The following is an 8,239-nucleotide window of genomic DNA, read 5'->3' on the forward strand; positions in this document are numbered from 1 at the left end:
TGTTTTTAAGGGCCCCCCCTTTTTTTTTGCAAAAAAAAACCCCGCCAAAATTAATTTTTCAGGTTGGGGGGAAAAAAATTAAAGGTGGGAAAAAACATTTAATTTCATGGTTCAAATTTCTCCAAGCAAGACCAGGGCTATACTTTTCCAAAAAAGGGGAAAAGTTCCATCCTTCCCTTTTTTAGGAGCAAACCCCTGCGGTTTGTCCAAGAGGTGAAGTACTTGGGTTAATTTTTTGAAAAGATTTACATGGGTGCCTTACATAAAAACAGAAAAAGTAAAGGGCTACAAAAGCACTTACTATTTCGCAGGTTCTTTCACATTTATTTTTTTTGGGGGCAGACCGCACAATGCTTCTATGGTTTTACGAGAGCTTATTCGTAGTAAGTTTGATAGGATGTGAAGCTTATTCATTGCAACCCCACTGTTCTTGGGATGTTGACTCATTTCATAATGAAGCTCCAGAATCGTAGGGGGTTTTAGATTTTACCTGTGGAGTCCCTGTATGCTAGAGGGAAAACCACCTCTTTCTTTACACCGGGACTACATGAACCGTTTTACTACACGGGTTTTTAAACCCCCCTTGAGAATACCCCGATCCATGGTAGGAAATGAGGAATCTTGTGGAAGAGTTTAATTTTAAGTCTCATAAGGTTTGGTGTTGGAATTCCCCAATTCCCCCTTGGAGAAATAAAGTCAAGCTGGATTTGGTCGGAATTGGGAGAGGGGAGTTAAGCAAATAAGAAGATTTTTCAGAAAAATTTCAAAGTTCCCAAAGGATAATGAAATTTTAATACAATGGTTCAAATGTGAAAATGGTTGGGCTTTCAGCATGAGCAAAAGAAAGACTGATCTGGCAGTCTTTCTCTAGCACCCCGAACTTCACTGCGATTTAATCCATCCTTGCAGCAAAACCCTTTCTTTGTGATATATTGTGATTCATAGTGCCTTACAAGCAACAAGGTTTTAAACTCATCACACCAGTAGTGAGGGAGATTAAAATATTGGCTTTCACTGATGTCAACACGTAAAAAGATAACTCTGTTTTGGGTGCCAGCGCATGTTGGTGTCAGTGGGAATGAGCGAGCTGATCAGAAGGCCAAAGGGAGCTGCCGCTCAGCCTTTTGATGCTCGTTTTCCCCTCCCCCACACCGACCGAAACCTGCATCAGGGGTTGTCTTTGCAAAAAATGGCAGGAAAAAATGGAGGATACCTCCCGAAATAAAAAATGCGAGGATTTAAAATGCCTTGAGTTGGGTGATAGCATCCATCCCAAACCAAAAAATGGAAGTTATATTAACAAGACTAAAAATCGGGTTTAAAGACTGACTCGGGCCCATGATGGGTAAAAATCAAGCACTTTTTGAGGGATGCCAGGCCATTAACGATTTCACATGTAGTGGAAAGATGTTAACATTCCAGACCAAAAACGTATGTACTTGTCTCCCCATACCACTGAAAAAAGTAGTGGGGGAGGATTTTACTTGAGGGTCTTATTAGTTTCCTTAAGGAGACTAATTTTTTTTTAAAAATTTTAATTTGCATAAATTTTATGTAATAATTTCATCACTTGAAAATTTAAAATTTATATTTTTTTTTTAATTTGTTTTTTTTTATTTTTTAAGATATCTATTGATAGATTTTTAAAGTTTTAAATATTTGTGGGAGTTCTTCAGGCGCAAAAGACCAAAACGCCCCGGAATCCCTTCCATAACCCCAGGCAAGGCAGAATTCCCTTTCCCTGGAACATTGGGGGCCCCTGAAGTGTGTGCAAATCAGGCCTTTCGCGCTCTTTGGTGCGTAGGGCTCAGGCACTGCTGAGAAAGGACAAGGAACCGTTATCCAGGAGTTCTTGCTGAGGAGGTTGAAGTGTAAAAAGGCTATCATCATTAGTACAATGGTGAACAGAGGGTAGTGTATACTTGCTAACGGCTTGACTCTTTATTTACTGAGGTTGATACCAACGCAGTATAAAACACACGAGAACATGTCTAGTTTAATCGGGTCCGCGCGGATGTTCACGGTCAGCTGCCCGGAGAGAGGGCCGGAGCTGACCTTAGGCGGTGGTAACTTAGCACGAACTCCCGGTCAAACGAGGTCAGATATAAAATGTGACTCCGCCCTAGCTGAGCGGGTGCTTCTTATTTGGGACATTTGGAATCCACGTGGAAAAACAGCCACAGTGGTACATTGTACGAAATAGGAATTATCACACATCCTGTAAACAGAAATAGAATTATCCACATCTTATATTCCCTCGGACACATCACTCGTGCCTCGGCCTTGAGGCGCCTTCAAGGGTGACCTAACTTGGCTGGTCGTCTCGTTCTCGTGCGTTGTTCCTGTTGCCTTTTCGTGGCTGCTCGTCACCGGCGTCGTCATCCTCCTGGTCCTGGTGTATCGTCCGTCTCGATGTCTTACATGACCTCGAAGTCTTCGCACAGGTCCTCCTTGACTTCGGATTCGTTCCTGACCTGGTCGTAGTCCTGGCCCAGGCCTAACTCGGCGGCGTCCTCGTCCACACGTCCTAAAACAGATTCTCGTCCAGGTCCTTCTCGCATCCACACGTCTCGTAATCTTCGTCCGGATCTACGGGCGTCGGGGCAGGGGCGGCTCTCGGGGCGGCTGATATTGCACTACGAGCTCCTGGAGGTTGACAGGATCTGCAGCGTCCGCCAGTCACAGCATTCTGGGGCGACTGGTACTGCGGCCCAAATGTGCTGGTTCGCTGGATCTACGGGGAGTCTGGCAGGCAACGGCCCGGTCCACTACACTGGGACGGCGTAACACCTTTTCTGAGGAAAATCCTGCTCCGTGGGCCTATGCGATCTTCGATGCCGTCCTTCTCACAGCATCCTAAGGGTCTCCCCTCAGTCCGTGTCGGTCCGACTGCAATATAAAGTCGGGGAGCAGATAATACACTAAGGTCCAGAGAAAGAGAAAAAGAAAAGGCAACAGAGAAGATTGGGGGTAATTTACCCACTAGCGGTTATTCATAACAATTTACGGTTTTTAATGTGTGGTTTTAACTTATTGTCGTCTTTTTTTCACATTTGTGTTTTATTTTCACAAAGGTAACGAAGAAAATAGAAGAGGGAGATGTCAGTAGCGTCCGCATAGAACCTATTTGAACTACCAACCATCTCTGATAGATATGAGAATAGATAAGGGAACGACATCGGCGATCCGCGAAGATCATTTTGAAACCATAAGTCGTCACACAGATAAGAATAGATGTCACTTGTACTTATGTACGAACCACTCGTCACGACGGACAAAATTTGCGGGCTAAAGAGATACATAATAAAATCTGTAGCCGGCATAAGACCCAGCAACCAGCCTTATTATGAAAAAGGGTCAGTGTCTTTTGTCCTGCGTGTGTGAGTGAGGTGAAAAGTGTGTGTGTTGCGTGTGTGAGTGACAGCTTAGCTTTAATGAGAGGGAAGGCGAGAGTGACCTCACACAAGAGAAGATCACAAACACGAAATTAGCGTTCAACTATAATAAAAAACTGAAGTAAATTAGCAATGCTAGCTATTAAGATTAATCAAACCACATTGAATTCAACATATAATGAGATGCGGACAGAATGTTACGCATGAAGGAAGGTGACATGACAAAAAATATTCACAATTTTTTGTTTTATCAAACAAATCTTCTCGGGGTCCGAAATCGGAACTGCGAGGACATGTCTAGCTTTGCACGTCAGACTTCATAAACTCAATAACGGGGGGATCCCTATACCCCAAATGCCGTATATGGACTGAAGCGACTCGAGCCAGAATATAAGTATCCTGCTCTCATTCGGTATCGTAAGGGCGCTTCGCCAAAATTCCCGAAGGATATATAAAATTTTCACGAATCACACAAACGCTTGGGTGTACCCAAAACATGCAAGCGACTTCAAGAGGTGAGAAAGGTGTCATTAAATAAGCGATAAATGATTCTAGCTTAACCCCTAGTGCCTACATAATTACGGACGTACCGCGGGTCACACCGACCAAAGGGAGACCGAACGAACGAATAACTTCGTTTATAGTACTACTCTCAAACGATGGAAGCGCAGTCTATTAGGTGGTTTACGAAAACCCTGGGCAATATCGGGCAATTCTGTGCACTAGGATATGGGGAAGATCCTACGCTATATTCAAAATAATGAATGTACTGAAATTTGCGTTACAAAGCTTGTTCTAGCGCGATAGAAAAGTGTCACCAAAAAGCAAGTAACAATGCTATGTTAATTCCCCAAGGCGTCAACCAAACAACAACCACAATTACAAGGGTAACCAAGCGCGTCATTTGACCTACCACGGCCGCCACCAGACCGGGAAAAAGAGAAAGGCAGCCAGGTCAAGACTTTGGGAAAAAACAACCCTTTTTCTAATCCAAAGTGAAGCAAGAGGAAAGAAAAAGGGATGGTCAGGTCGGGGGTCGGAGGGCGAGGCGTTAGGTACGAGATAAAATGAAATGGTTATTCGTGGATAAGATAAAATCACGAACGCGTTTAAATTCGTGCAGATGAAACAATATAAATCTCTAAAAATGAGAGAAAATAATAATACTTAACTAACGAAACGATATCATGTTTTATTGATCACATACTCGATCGCACGGAAATGCGAATCTGAGGTGGAAGAATAGTGGAGAACGTGCCATTTGCTTCATTAGCACCTTTAACCCCAACAAAACAAAAACACAGCTAACACATGTATGGGAGAAGGGAAAAAAAATAAGAAAGGGGCCCCAAACGTGTACTACGTGTTTTTTGTGTTTTTTTCGACATGTCTTCTTAGCGGTCGAGCGGATTTTTCTTCGGGGGTGGTGTGTCCGTGTTGCATGTTAAAAGGATGCAACGGCCCTCGCTGCCACCACTTTCGAACGACGGCTATCATCCTTAGTACAATGGTGAACAGAGGGTAGTTATACTTGCTAATGGCTTGACTCTTTATTTCTGAGAGTTCGATACCCAAGCATATAAAACACAACGAGACAGTCTAGTTATAATCGGCAGCGCGGAGGTCACGGTCAGCTGCCCGAAGAGAGGTCGGAGTCTGACCTTAGCGCGTGGTAGCTTAGCACGAAGATGAGTCAAACGAGGTCAGATACAAAATGGACCTCAGATCCTAGCTGAGCGGGTGCTTCTTATTTGGGGACAATTTGGATCCACGTGGAAAAACAGCCACGTGGTCCACTGGTAACCGAAATAGAATTATCCACATCCTGTAACAGAAATAGAATTATCCACATCTTATATGAAGGCCATTTTTTGGTAAATGACCTTCACCCTGCCTACCAAGCCCTGAGAAAGCTGAACTTTAAGCCCTCCTCGCAGATGACTGCAGTCCGCTCAGTGGACGGACGGATCAACTCAGATCATGTTGGGGTTTGTGAAAATTGGCCTGAGCTTGGATGCAAGCGAAGTCACAGTGCCTGTGCCAGACCCACACATCAGCGAGGAACCTCCTACTCCTAGAATGGCGCCCCCCTAACGGAAGCCGCCTTGCCGCGGTGGGGGGGCTTGAGGTCCCAATGATCTGGTGAGCCGGACCAGAGGGCTACCCATACTGGAGGGTCACCAGTGAGGGATGAACAAAATGGCTTCCTGGTTGCACCAAAGGCCTATGAGGAGGGGATGTGTACCCACCCCTGGTTTCATTCCATCTTGGACAGGGAGAAAAACTCTCCCCACGTGGTTTGCCGGCGTGGCACCCGTATTACCAGGAGACAGGAGTCCTGGAGGTTGAGCGATGCTGTACACTGGCCCTGTTTTACAGCGTAGCAAACACACCTCTTTGGGCCTTTATTTGGTTAGGCACGGGTGGCTTGATCAAGGCCCGGTCAAGTCAACGGTATGTGGCAAATATGGCTAGGTCCCGCAACTTCCAGATTTACGTGATAGTGGCCTGCGATATTTCCTACTACCCTGTGGCTGTTTGGGAGATTTTGAACCACCACTATAGCTTCCCTCGTTGGGACTCCATGGGGGTGGGGGGCGGAGAAATGAACGAAATTCAAATTTGTATGAGTTACTACAAATTTAACAAAGATCTAGCTTTCTCTCCCTGACGACCTGCGCAATCCTTGACATTCTCTCTCGGAAAATATCACACGTCACTTGGAACCTTTTCAGTTTCCAAAGGGCAAGTAATGGGAATCGTCGGGCTTCCCGGGCTCCCAAACCAGGTCAAGAAGAGGAAAAGTCCTCATCAATCCACTAAGGAGATATGGACCTGGTAAAATATGAAAGCATTTCATTATGTACGTACCTGTAGTGAAGACCATTGATGGGTAATCAATCATGGATCTTGACATACTTTGAGGTTCATCGGAAAAAAGTTGAAGTATGTCACGTGATATCCTCGTAGAACCCCACAGCGAGCATGGTAGCCTGATAGTTGAGGTTTCGTCACCAGACAGAGGAGTGACGTCTGCGTGCGATATGCAACATTCCTGGGGCTCAAGGTTCATGCTCCCTCACAAAACCTCAATAAGTGTAAGGGAATTGTCATTTTCCCGAGACTGATGAGGTATTCTGAGGAGAAACTGTAGAACTGAAACTAGAGAATATTTAATGTAGTGGCAGTAAAACGTCTTTAGAAGAAAGTTGATGGTTTGGAACAGTCGACACCAGCTCTTCTAATTTTAACCACATTAGTCCTTCCAGAATCGGTTAAGGTAGCATGGTACCACCTCAAAGGTAAAAGCCATATGTGCCAACCCATATGCGGTGCTTCACTGCCAAGGTTAGGGGCATGGAGCCAACTCTTGCCGTTTAAAGGAACAACGGACAAACCAAGAGTATGTGTAAAGTGTAGTACAAAAGGTCATCAAGGAGATGGGACAACTGTCCCAGGTCCAATATGCTGTTACCACTGCAAAGAAGCTCATTGAAGCTTCTTCCCCCCCCCAAAGCAATGTAAAAAGTACAAATTTGAAAAGGAAGTATTGGTAATAATGAGCAAGGAGAAAGTTAGTTTTTCAGAGGCAAAGCGACATGCCCGTATTGCTGTTTGCACAGCCAGGTAGGTCCTTTGCTTCGGTTCTCGCCCATCCTCCTTACCACCAACCCTTGCCTCCAATGGCTCTTACAGCACACACTATGCCACTTCCTCTAAACCTCAGTCCCAAATTGCGAAAACTCTCTGGTGAGTTGTTCACCAGAAAAGGAGTAGGTGAGGGGTCTATTGAGGAGACCCTCCTTCCACTTTCCAAGTAAGGTCTTGGAGCCATCAGGCAAGCTCCCAGAGGCCTCAAAACGGGACAGCTCAGCTGCCACCACATTCCACATGAGCATCCGCTGCTAGTCAAGAGTCCTGAAGTAAAGGCCTCAGGCACGCCCTTTGACCCAGGCAAAGGAACCTGAACCTGTCCCAAAAGCCTCCAGCTGCAAACAAAAATACACAGGGGCCCCTCCGCTGCTAGACAGAATGCCCCTGACGCAAAGCTCAGGACCGTCCCTTTGCTAGTCAAAGAAATCGAACCGTCCAAGGGAAACTGGGAAAACTAGTTCAAAAGGTAAACAACCATTAAAAAGGTACTCCCAGGATCCTGGAAAGGGACAGCCCTAAAGGGTGAGGCAAACCTTGAACCACAGGTGCTGCCAAACACCGTAGAAGAAATAATGTAAAAGAACTGGATCCCTATCCAAGGGAACTGTCACGGAATTCAGCAAAAAATGGGAAGAACTGCAAACACTGATAGCTTCATGGAACCCGTTTGTGTATGCCACAAGATATTTTATGACCAGGGAAAACTCGTCCCATTTTCCTGAGAGATTCTCCAAGTTCAAGCCCTTATGGAACCTTTCGACAATGGACCTCATATTGGAGGAGTAGCATGAATGGTCGTCATGATATTCACTTTCCAGGCCATCCCCTGCAGAACAAACACTGTGGTGAAGGGCTGTGAGAATAGGCTTGGACAGACACTTACACTGTTGCATCCATTACCTTCCTCCACATAATCCAACATCATAAATGATGGGAAGATCTACTTGGGCAGTTCCACACCATTTCTACTCTTGGAGATTTCAAGGTCGGCATCACCTCTGCGGCGAGACACTTGTGCAACCCTCGAGGAAGGGCCTTGAGTCCTTGTTCATTAAGAGCAGATGCCAGTTGTACTGAACAGTGACAACTCCCAACACATTTCCAGTCAAACTGGGACATTCTCCAATATAGACCTATCAATAGTTCACCTGATTCACAGTTGAACTTCAACTTGCAGGTAATGGAGACTT

Source organism: Penaeus monodon, chromosome 7 (genome assembly GCF_015228065.2).
Source record: "Penaeus monodon isolate SGIC_2016 chromosome 7, NSTDA_Pmon_1, whole genome shotgun sequence".
Lineage (NCBI taxonomy): Eukaryota > Metazoa > Arthropoda > Malacostraca > Decapoda > Penaeidae > Penaeus > Penaeus monodon.